Source organism: Periplaneta americana, chromosome 5 (assembly GCF_040183065.1).
Source record: "Periplaneta americana isolate PAMFEO1 chromosome 5, P.americana_PAMFEO1_priV1, whole genome shotgun sequence".
NCBI lineage: Eukaryota > Metazoa > Arthropoda > Insecta > Blattodea > Blattidae > Periplaneta > Periplaneta americana.
The window spans coordinates 69307910-69321603 of NC_091121.1; the positions used below are offsets into that span (position 1 = coordinate 69307910).

The window sequence follows — 13694 nt, forward strand, 5'->3', positions numbered from 1 at the left end:
ACTTGAAACAAGTAAAGCAATAGGTTTGGAAGTAAATCCCGAAAAGACAAAGTATATGATTATGTCTCGTGACGACAATATTGTACGAAATGGAAATATAAAAATTGGAAATTTATCTTTTGAAGAGGTGTGGAGAAGTTCAAGTGTCTGGGATAGTCGGGAGGAAATTAAACACAGAATAAATATGGGAAATGCCTGTTATTATTCGATTGAGAAACTTTTATCATCTAGTCTGCTGTCAAAAAATCTAAAAGTCACAATTTATAAAACAGTTATATTACCGGTTGTTCTGTATAGTTGTGAAACTTGGACTCTCACTATGAGAGAGAAACAGAGATTAAGGGTGTTAGAGAATAAGGTTCTTAGGAAAATATCTGGGGCTAAGAGGGATGAAGTTACAGGAGAATTGAGAAAGTTACACGACGCAGAACTGCACGCATTGTTTTCTTCACGGGACATAATTAGGAACATTAAATCCAGACGTTTGAGATGGGCAGGACATGTAGCGCGTATGGGCGAATCCAGAAATGCATATAGAGTGTTAGTTGGGAGATAAGAGGGAAAAAGACCTTTGAGGAGGCCGAGACGTAGATGGGAGGATAATATTAATATATATTTTGAGGGAGATGGGATATGATGATAGAGACTGGATTAATCTTGCACAGGATAGGGACCGATGGCGGGCTTATGTGAGGGCGGCAATGAACCTGCGGGTTCCTTAAAAGTCATTTGTGTTATTATTTATTATTATTATTATTATTATTATTATTATTATTATTATTATTATTATTACTGCGCCTTAAATTGCTGCGATACAGCTGGATTGCTCAATGAAGTGAATTGGGTCATTTGTCCTGCACGTTACAAATTTATTTACAAAATCAAGCAGAGAAAAGAGATGAGGATCTCAGAGAAATGTAGCAAGAGCTACAATACAGAGTGTCTTGAAAGCATAATCTATAATCTACTAGAAATAAAATTATTTTCTACGTAAATAAAATACTAAAGAACAGCTCCTGATAACGAATTCAAACATTTTCTAATAATGGAGCCTTTTCATGGCCACGGAACGCACCATTTCGGGGTCTTGGCTCTCACTGGCTCGATCACGTATAGGCTACAGAATGGACCCTCGCATTCCGAAAAGACTGTACAATATGCGTTTCCGACAACAGTAAATAAATAAATGTGCAGAGAATTAAAAAGCGACGCGAAGACAAGAATTATGACCCTAAGTCCAAGAGATAATACAAAAGTTTCACTGAAGCAATGAATTATTGATTCCGCTAAGTTATTTTGATGTCTGTAGGAGCATCGAATTCCACATACCGTAAAATGTGGTGAATATGGACGAATTTTTATATCTTTGTGACAAAGAGTAAAGAAGAGTGTTTCTGTTTTTATCCATAACAAACACTCATAATATTATATTCATTCTTAAACACAAAGAAATAAAAAATAATAAAAATTCGTCCCTATTCACCCCTGTGTCCCTATTCACCCCGTCTTACGGTAATGAATCCAGAGGACGAGGTACCAGAAATAACTAGTACACGTTCACGAAATTTAGTTAAACATTTTGAACTACTCTCTATGATGTCAGGAATTCGTAAGAGAAAGTAACCTTGTTCCAGGTAAGCAAAAGCCATTCATAATATTTTAATGTCTGCTTTATTTCTTATTTTTCCTTTAGCCAAAATAGATTTCACATCGCCATGCTACATCCTACACATGTAAATAAATCAATTATGACACCAGTCTGAACAGATAATTAAAACTTGGTTGACCTATATCCAATCAAAACCGAACGCAGTAAACGTATATTTTTACTTTGTATCATAGAATTATTTATTTTTTAATCCCGCGTTTGGCATAAATATTTGTCAATGCAATGTCGTTATACAGTATAATGTCTTTGGTGGAAAAGATTTCCATCATATATCGAAATAAAGTTAATATCATATTAGCGTTTCTTAATATTGTTGACGTTGTTCACTATAAATATTATATATATATATATATATATATATATATATATATATATATATATATATATATATCTATTGAAATCGTGACATTGATCACTAATCTTATTTATCTTTCTGTCCACACCAAAATAAAGTGTTGGGGCAGCTTATAGCATACAGTATATCTAAGAAAAATGAAAATAGTACCGATATCAAATGAGAAATTTGTTACTCTTCACGACATAATTAAGAAAAAAACTTTCCGGAAAGTGTGGCATAGAAAGACTCTGCACAGATGGAAAAATTTAGTTCGTAAAGGTCCTCATCTTTGGAATCTGTGGTGGACACCGTCCTTGGAACAAAGGGAGAAAAATGGATAAGCACTTAGCTCAGGCTTGCAGAAGTGGGCGCCAATTGTGGCGTACGTCATAAGGCGGAATACGTCACTTATCCCCTCCTTCCACTCCCGCGTCATTGACTTTGTAGGGGAGGGGATTTGTATTCAATGGCTGTGTTATGTGATTGCGTACCGGTCACAGAGACGTTATTCAACACCGGTGGACTGTGGACGCGGAACCAACGCTTTCTCCATTCTTCCTCCCCTCTCTCGCCAGTTCTGCATCCCTGTCTTAGCTAATGGCTCTTGGGACATGTTTAACAATAATTTTTATAATTATTCTGAATTGTAAATTTTATTTTTAAATTGTGAACTTCTGTTTCACAATCGGACTTTGTAAAGGTGAAAGTGGAAACTTTACAAATTAAATTTTGCATAGCGATACTTCACAAGTATTTTATTTCGCAATGAAGGAATCATTTCACAAATGAGGGAAGTTTACTCATATACAGTAGGCATCACATTTTCTACAACACTTTCCTTAGAGGTGTTAAGTTTGAAAGTGCAAAATTTCATAGCGTCTTTTGGGAAATCTGTTGATTTAATTCTCAATATGCTCAGTCAATTTAAGAGAGCAGTGTATTATGATAATAAATGGTTGAAATAAGTTTAGTTTTGTCCTTTAAATGTACAGAAATTTGATCCGAACAAATGTAACTTTTCGTTCTTAAAAGGAATTGTAAATTGTTGCACTTGTTCTGATCACATTTATGAATATTTGAAGGGTAAAACTAAAATTCTTTCAATCGTTGGCTATCATAGTACACTGCTCCCTTAAACTGACTAAGCATATTGCGAATTAAATCTTTGGTTTTTCCAAATCACGCTATGAAATGTTTCATATAACATAATTTTTATCTCGGAAAGGAAGCAAAAGCGAGCAAAATTGTATGAAACTTTTTGTTTGGAATATCTCGAAGAATAACTTCCTGAAGCTATTGATATTACTTACGGTTCACCCTCTATATGTATATATTAGGATAACATTGAAATAAATCTATTGAAATTAGTAAAAATAGGGCAATTTTAGCTCTGTTCCTTAGTGATTATTTGTAAACTGTCGTTGGCGACATTGCAGTGTTTGGCTGATTTTATAAGGCTGGTCAAACTTTATAAATCAATAAGATTGTATTATGAAGCAGAATTTAGAAGCATTTGCAAATTTTACTTGTGATTTGTAAATTGTGAATTTTAAATTTAACATTTTGAAATGGGTCTTCGAAGACTAAGTTTTAATTAACACACTATAAAAATACACAAAAACCGAAATGTCGTTCTTATTACCGCTTATGTACAGTACATTTGAAAAATGTGATGATAGCAAAAGGCAATGAAAACTTTCATTCAAAGTAGTTAACCAAAATATGCTGTAATGATTTTGACTACATGTCTACGTCAAAGACGCAGACATGTCCAAAGTTTCGGAGCTGTGTGCCGGCTCCATTATCAGGGAAAGCATCTCCTTAATATGTTCCCAGGAGCTCTGATGTGAACATCTCAAACACACTTAATAAAAATCTGCTCATGAAGAATACAGAAAATTAATAATCATAAAAAACATGGATACTGTTTGTTAGTATATAGGTTTGAAGACAACCTAAAACTTCGTTAGGAGTACAAAATCTAGGCATGGACAAAGGCCAAGAACTGTTATTGGGCAATAGTGGCACAGAAGGAAAATAATATGGATATCGGTAGGGCTTCGAAATTTGGTCCACCTATATCAAACTGGACAATGTTAGCACAGATGTGTCACCACAACTTATCTTGAAACTGACGTAAATGGAGTAGCTATTAATTATAAATTATTGGTAAACACTTAGTTCTTACATTTATCTCAGATGACTCACGCATCAGCCAACAGAGAATGACACAATTTTCTCTGACGCAAATTAATTGTTCGCGTGGTGGATTGTTCATATAAATCGGCAACCGACGAGTTCTGTAAGCCAGAACAGATTAAGATATTTTAGGAATCCACTGTGATTGGTTTGTTAACAATATTTCTGATTTATAACTCTACATAGTGATTTAATTTCTCTAACGTTGAACTAGTTCAAGTTTCATCCTTAAAGCGATATAGCTCGATATTTTGGAGGATAATCTAGTAACTGGATAAAGGAAAAATTAAAGAAAACTTAGCAGACTATAACACGTTTGACTATGTTAAATGTTCGTATCTGTTACTCAGTTTCATTACCAATATTCATTGATATATTTCTCAATAGGTACAAAATATAATTTATTATTTACCATATTCATTCGTATGTCACGAAGGTTCCTCACGGCGTTTGAAGTTCGAAGAGACTCAGGAAAAAATTGAGGAGTACAACAATGTCGAGGTAAATTTTAAAGGTCTTACTAATAAAAACTCTTATCAAAACGTCTGTCTTTTATTTACACAACGAATAGCTCGTTTATAAGTCGTGTGTAAATGCATGACTAATAACCACTACATATGCCGTGTATAATAACACAACTGTTACACAGCTACATCATTATTTCTTATTATTTTATTACGAAACGTAACAGAATAACTGAGAATCTCTATAAAATCCGATACTATACGCTAATGTGCCGCGCTAAGTATCGATAGTACAACTGGGCCTGATCGATTATTATTATTATTCTAATTATTCTGTGCTCTTTGTTTTGTTATTCTATGGTTACCAGTCAACCAACCAACCAACATCATAAAATGACAATTCATATGAACAGCTGTTAAAAAGCGGTCATTTTTTCTCTATATACAACAGTTAAACAGGGGTTTTCGTATATATAACTACTGCAAAGCAATTCCCATGTATAGTTACACGTTGCTTATACATACATCGCTTATGCATGGTTTATTAGTAACGGTTTTTCTCTCCCAACTCTGTATAAGTTTCGTATAAAAATTATACACGGTTTATTAGTAAGACCGTAAAGGTATTGTATATTTTACATAAAAGATTAAGAAGAATTATATTTATACATAAAAATACACATAAATAGTATTGTTAATTTAGTTATTTATTTAATTATTTTACTTATTTTTTATTTACTTTATTATTTACTTATATACTTATTTATTTCTTACTTCTTCTTGTTGTTTAGTCAAACGTCCGAACACAGGTCTCAACCTCACAATTCATACCAACAAGGCACTAAGCACCATTTATGAGGCAACTAAGCCATGAGATAATGGGGCAAGGTAACCAGTTCCTCTCCCCCTCCATTGTATACATCGCTGACAAGTTACATATTACACTAATCAGACTTCAGATATATAAGTAGAAACAATTAATATTGTTTTACCTCTGACACATATTGTCAAGTGAGATGTACTGCCTGATAATAAATTGTAAGTTAGTACTGTAAATATCAGCCAGAACCTCAGTTATTTATTTATTGATTTATTATTTAGGCATATATATATATATATATATATATATATATATATATATATATATATATATATGCTATTTATTATTGACGTATTTGTTATTTTTACTCATTTATTTATTTACCTATTTATTTATTAATTATTCATTTATTCACTACTCATCTATTTATTTATCCATATATTTTACCGATCTTAGCTACGTATTTCTTTTTGTAAACCACTGTAATAAGAACAATATGGTACCTGACAGCAACAACCCATAAAAAATATATATATATATATTTTTTTTAATTTAAGGCAATATTTTTTATCTGCATGTTACAATCATATAGTTAACAAGAACATTTAAGAAATTGTAGGAATTTTTAAACCCGCTTTTAATAAAAGTGAAGGGGATATATTGTGATGAACTAGATCTCACCACACAACAGTAGCCTGTACGTACCAGCAATTTGTCAACGACAGACCAGTATCATTAATGCAAAATTGAAAGGCAGTAACTTTTCGTAAGACTGACAACTAGATTTCTGCATTATTTTTACTTCCAGATACCGTTCATGTTGCTATATCAAAATCGGTACTGATCCGCCATCTTGACTATCAAATTCTATTCTTCCATGCTGATAATACAGTAAGTAGTTTCGTTTTTGTATTTTGTTAGTAACTTCATTGATTTTTTGGTAATTTTACAAAATAAAACAAATATAAGATTGCAAGCAATTGAATTTCTAAACACTACCTTAATACATGCTTGTAGTGGTACAGTATATCTTTAAAAAGAGAGAGAGAGAAAAAAAGAATGATTATGTCCGTCGACAATTTTATCATCTTGTTCAGTACAGCATAAGTTGGAAATAGTTGACTATATATTCTATAATGAATGAATTAAGTAATTAATTAATTAATGCATGAATGAATGAATGAATTTAGCCATTATGTCCCGTGAAGGGTAAAGGCCTCCTGTAGAAGGATAATACTTAGTCTAATATCAATAACTACACAGAAGCTTGTTTCTTAAAATATCATCTTTTCAGAAACTATCATTTTCTTACCATTAAGCTAAGTGTTTAACGAATCACGCTCATATACAGTATGATTAAGAAGGAATAGCAAATATTTTACGGGTTGGTAACACAGTCTAGTATATACAGTCACGAAGCTTGAGTTGTGAGAGTACTAGGAACAATAGACTGTGCAGGTACTATTTTGCATTGTCTGTGATGAGGCGATAGTAGCGATCCTAGTGGTTAGCAACTATCTATGGATGCATATTTACTACGTATTGAGCTTCGTAACTATATATGTAGTACTAGACTGAGATGGTACTACGGAGTATACTGAATAAAAGAGTTCATACAAACATGTGTCCCATTTCCAATGGGTACGTAACTCTACGTGGCCAATCAAATTGTAAATAACGATAGCTGTATTTTGCGAATGTATTGAGCATAGTGTACGTAGCAAAGCATATACAGGGTGATTCATGAGGATTTACAGCCACTTACGGAGCTTATTTCCGAAGACATTTTGAGCAAGAAATGTCATATAAACATTGTTTTAATCTCAATATTTCAGTTACACTAATTTGAAGTTGTTTCCTTGGTTTTAAGGATAGAAGAAGAATATTACAAATAAAGAATGAAGTATTCCGGAGTATCATTTCTTTAATTGGTTAGCTAAAAATGTGTTGTGAATTCCATAGTTGCTTTGTACAGATTTATTTTTCGATTTTTAACTAAAATTACATTTTTCTTACCCATTTACCACAACAATAAAATCGTTGCAAATCACGCCATTCTTGTAAATTCTTAAAGACTGTAAAATAGGATGCATAATTAAACTGTAAAGAATCAAGTTCCTAAAATCGTATAATTTGTAACAATTTTTGTGATAATTGCATAAGAATAATGTGATTTTTAGTTAAAAAATTGAAAAAAAAAATAAAACATTGGAAAACAAAATCTGTACAAAGCAATTAATAACATATTTTTACCTTCAAAACATTAACAAATTAAAGAAATGATACTTCTGAATAGTTCATTCTCTATTTATAACATTCTTTTACCCTTAAAACTAAAGATAAAAGATATTTTACTTACAAATTCAAATTAATGTAACTCTGAAAATATTGAGATTAGGAGACATGTTTATATGAAATTTTTTACTCAGAATGTCTTCGAAAATAAGCTCCGTAAATGGCGATAAATCCTCGTGAATCACTCCGTATAACGCTGTGTGGCCTCGACATTAACGATTTATTGATGCAATTCCAAACTTTTCAACACTCGTGCTAATTAAAATCAAAGTTACATTTACTACAACTTACTTCCACGTTTCACTCATATTTTTACAATACTTGTATATACTGAAACCCACAAATTCCGGCAATGAACCTCTCCGTCAGTCGTCCATTTCGGCTCAAATGGTAGAGTTTCCGATTTCACCTATCGTCTCCCTTCCATAGAACTGTGTATGTATCCATTGTCTTGTTTGTGATTCTATATTGCCTCAAGTGCAAGATTTTGACCACACTAATCGTATGACTAAGAAGATTATTTTCTTTAGAACGTCTAGAATTGGTTAAGATCTGAAGAAAAAAGAGAAGGGAAAGAATCAAAGAGCCCTACTTCTTGAATAGAAAAAGAGCAATAAGAAGATCAAGACGAATTCTGCCGCCCGTATAGGCTACGCGTTTCACAGGAAGAGCAAATTTCCAGAAGTGATAATATTCAGTTTTTTTTTTAATGTTATCAATACACTTTCTAGATAACAAAGTCACTGCAATGCCGTTTATCTATCAACCTAAAGGAATTCCTATTACGTAACTTAAACCTATACATGTTTATTGTTTTAAATCATGCACTAAGCGATTATTTCTATATGATTACACAATCAAATAAATATTGACGCAGAAATTATGCATTATCAATATCATTATCAGATACGGTACAGCGGATAAATTTTAATAGGTTAACTTTTATTGATTTTTTAAATATCACCTAGAAATTCTGTAATAAACTTTTTAATTAAAACTCGGATATATATGGAAGCTTAAATCAGAAAATATAGCTATATATTTGGGACCTAATGTAATACTTAAATATTGAGCTAACCAACAAAAACAGAAGGGGTTATTTGGCTAGAGTAGAGGGGCTATTTCCATGTACTGGAGAAAATGTTCCCATATTTTATTCGGTAATTTAACGACCCTGTGCCTACTCCCAGGTATGGTATTTGACGGGATAAGGCCGAGGATTCGCTATGTGATTATCTGACTTTCGCCTTACAGATAAGAAAGAACCTCTAAAAAAATTACAACCAGTTAATCAGCCCAACCGTGTATCGTTCGATGTCCGATATCAGGTAAGTTCAACAGGTGTTCCTTTTACCTGATCTACGCTAACAGCTATACCTCATTCAATAAAGAATCACTCTTGAAATGGCATTGTTTTCATACATAGGCCAACATGCGACTTATATTGTAGCTGTATAAAAACTAAACAGATTCCGAATTTTTACATAGAATATTTTACTGGAAATAATTATTAATTCTTACAATAATGAATGAATGTTTAACTTTTATTGATCTAGCATAAGTTTCAAGCTATTACAAATACTATTTTAAAAGTATACAAAAATTTTGAGACGTTCGACAAAACTTCATTATATTTTGTGAAATAGAAGAGTTCTAAAATGTAATAAAATAAAATTAAAAGTGATATGAAAACAACATTTTCATAAATGCAATACATTTAAAATGTTATCTGTTAAGGAAGAATGTCATGTTTTATTTAATGACGCTCGCAACTGCCGAGGTTATATCAGCGTCGCCGGTGTGCCGGAATTTTGTCTCGCAGGAGTTCTTTTGCATGCCAGTAAATCTACTGACATGAGCCTGTCCCATTTAAGCACACTTAAATGCCATTGACCTGGCCCTGGATCGAACACGCAAACTAGAGCATAGAAGGCCAGCGCTATACCAACTCTGCCAACCAGGCCGACGTTATCGGTTAAGAAATACTTTTCTTTTACATTATAAATACGATACTGTATATGAATTACAAGTTGTAAGATACAAAAGGTTACTTCGTGAGTGCGGTAGCATTAAATTCCCGAAAGTGTTTTATACAAAACCTATAGTAAACAAAATCCACTTACGTATTTCGGGTTAAATTTCAAGCCATTACGGTGACCCGATCCTCAGCTGAGCCGCTCACAGACTCCGGTTACGCAGAGAGTATGCTGAAAGTGTCGTGTCTTCTTGTTTCAAACTTCCCCGCAACTGTCATGCATGACTAGCTGTCGTTTCCGTTAAGAAGTGGGGGCCATGATTTCCAGGTTTATATTTTTCTGTTCTTCCAGGGTATATTGATTTCTTTTATCATTTTGTCTTTTAGCGTTCCCACAGAAAAAAGTCACAAGGGATTAGATTGTGGGACTGAAAGGGCAACACATTCCTACTGAAAATTCTATTCTCGAATACCGATACTCTATGAGGTTCAACTATAGAATAGTGGACTGTATGTGCTATCGCATAATCCTGTTGTAAAGGCAAAAGCACGTTACTTCTCCCTGGATTCTCCGATATAACCTCTTAAGGCTTCTACATCTGGGGAACTCTAGAAGAAACAATTGTACAATAAAAATAAGTGTACGGAAGAATTAAAAAGTTTATAGTTTTACTTTGTTGCATAACTTTTCGTAGAACTACGTGTAGGTGCGATCACCTGCCGACAGGTATGTAGCTTCACTATGCTGCGTAACTTTACGTAGAACTACGTATGGGTGAGATCATCTGCCGGCAGGTGTATAGTTTTAATATGTTGCGTAAGTTTACATACATGGGTGGTGCGAGAAATGAATGAAGGAGAATAAGGGAAATACAAGAATACCAAGGGAAAGACAGGGAGAACAAGGGGAACACAAAGAGGAAAATGGGAAGACAATGAAAATAATGTAACACCATGAGAACAATGGGAATACAATCAGACAATGCAACTCCAAGGCAGAATGTGATATGGCATTTTCTACAGTTTTTCAGGTGCGAGCATTTAAAGCGTGAACGACTATATAAAATCATAGTAATCACGTTTCATAACAACAACGGGTTCGCGAGAAAAGTATTAGAGACATGTAGGTAATTTTTATCACAATAAAGATACAATCAGGATACACAACATATTGCAAAATCTCATTTCTGCCAAAAACTGACATATCGCCTTTTCCCTTAGAACCACAGTATAAGCACAGTCTAGTATATACAGTCACGAAGCTCAATACGTAGAGAATATGCATCCATAGACAGTTGCTAACCACTAGGATCGCTACTATCGCCTCATCAAATAAAATGTGAAACAGTACTGGCACAGTCTATTGTTCCTAGTACCCTCATCAACTCGAGCTTCGTGACTGTATTTACTAGACTGTGGTATAAGCCTAAGCCTATAGTATTACTATAGTGATGTAAGGTAAGAAATGTAAATGAGCTGCGTTATCAAATTTAGGCCTATAAATAAAGATTTTTCTGAAAGTTGTCCTTACCGCAAGATAAAATACTGCATTCTTTATAACCCTTAAAATATACAAACATCAGCCTATTAACGCAACATATTTTGTATTGAAGTATGCATTTATACGCACACAAAATATGTATAAAATTATCGCGTAACTCATAATTAATTGCAAAAAAATATCATTTTCATGTGTTCCAAAATGTTGCATACAACAAAGGCCTACAACCTGCAAATTAGTAGTGACATAAACACAATAACAGAAGGTAATGGTAAAGAATACCAATATAATGAAGGGTTGTTTTATTAAACAACATATTCGTCAAAGCAATACATCATATTTAACAAAGTATCTTTATGAGCAAAATTATCGAATACAATAGTTGACACAAAATGTTTATTTCACAGTTGCAGACGTTGTAGCATATGAAAGTGAACTGAAATTCTAATTTTTTAATGTTATATGATACCTACATTTCATTACACATACATTGTGCGGAACAGTTAGCTACGTAAAGAAAACAGTTGCATGAAAATTATCATAATATACATTAGAATTAAAGTACAATATCAAAATTATGCTTCATACCATTTCTAATGTTTTAATGTTACATGATATATTTCATTACATTTATATTATGCGGAAGAGTTAGCTACGTAAAGAAAATGCTTGCAAGAAAATTACCATAATATATATCTGGATTAAAGTACACGTACCAAAAATTATGCTTCATACTGTTTCAAATACAAAGTAAGTTACATTGAAAGACGATTTGTTGTCTATGGAGTACATATATAGAATCATTCTACAAACGTAATAATTATATTACAGCTTCAAAGAAACCACTTAGGATAATGTTAATAATTACAAAGAAACTTGGTTACCACTTTCTATCAACTAAGAATAATGCCGGTGTACAACTTATATATTTATTCAGCTTTAAGTTATATTAAGAATAATTGCAGGATTACTGTCAATGCAAGAAATGAATCAGATATTAACATACCCAGTGCAGACTTGGTGCAAGTCTAAATACATGATTTATGGAGTTGACTTTTGGGATACGCTGCATTTAGCTATTAGATCCGGCACAGTTCTATATAAAGTTCTATGCATAAAACTGTGTCGGAGAAATGAAGTATTATGCATAGACTATGCCGGAGAAGTTAGTGTTATTCATGTACAATGCATAGAACTATGTCGGAGAAGTTAGTGTTATTAATGTACAATACACAGAACTATGTCGGAGAATGAAGTATTTTGCACAGAACTATGTCGGAGAATGAAGTATTTTGCACAGAACTATGCCGGAGAAGTTAGTATTAATCATACAACTACATCGGAGAAGTGAAGTATTACGCAAAGAACTATGCCGGAGAAGTTAGTGTTATTCATACAACCATATCAGAGAAGTGAAGTATTACGCACAGAACTATGCCGGAGAAGTTAGTGTTATTGGTACAACTATATCAGAGAAGTGAAGTATTATGCACAGAACTATGTCGGATACGTGAAGTACCGTATAATGCATATATTATGTAAGTTGGAGAAGTCAAGTACAATATTATGCACAGAACCATGTCGGATAAGTGAAGTACCGTATAATGCATATATTATGTAAGTTGGAGAAGTCAAGTACAATATTATGCACAGAACTATGTCGGATACGTGAAGTACCGTATAATGCATATATTATGTAAGTTGGAGAAGTCAAGTACAATATTATGCACAGAACTATGTCGGATACGTGAAGTACCGTATAATGCATATATTATGTAAGTTGGAGAAGTCAAGTACAATATTATGCACAGAACTATGTCGGAGAAGTGAAGTATTATATCCTGATTTTTTTGTTAGTGTTCATTCACATGAAAAAAGAACATCGTAACTGGCCAACTATTTTAGCACAACAAATTACGTAGAAGGTTAAAATAAACTTCACACAAGAACTACACACTCACACCTTATTGAACTGTATTATGTTTGCATAACCTAATAGCGAAATAGGCCCCTAATTATTTAAGAACAAAATGATAGTAGTAAATTCCATAAGCATATTGCGGGACGTGAAATACGAACATGGTGTTGTCTTCACCCACTCCGCCCGAATGGATTTCGACTGATCCTGTACCATTAATCCATTCAGGTCCTCCCGTGATTTCAGCTATTTTGTACCCTGGAGTTCTTACGTGGAAAGAACTATTAAGATTTACTGGTATGTTGGAGTACGTCAGTGAACCATACATCTCCTCTGTAATAATTCTATTGGCACCTACTGTCACCTGTGAAGAAAATTCTACGTCCTCCGATTCTGGGTCAAGAATTTTGCCACTTTCCTCAATACCTTTGGAGGAAGTGCACAGGTAAGAGTACCAGCCGCTCACATCCGACGGTATGTTGAAAGTAAAGTTAATGTAGTTATTACCAATACCTC

At 33.3% G+C, this 13694-nt stretch overlaps 1 protein-coding gene across 2 annotated transcripts in view; it reads right to left on the reverse strand.

Moving 5' to 3' along the window:
- LOC138699819 (protein Wnt-5b-like) overlaps positions 1-13694 on the reverse strand; it is a 2020855-nt gene that overhangs the window by 416925 nt on the left and 1590236 nt on the right. The gene's annotated exons all lie outside the window — the stretch shown is intronic.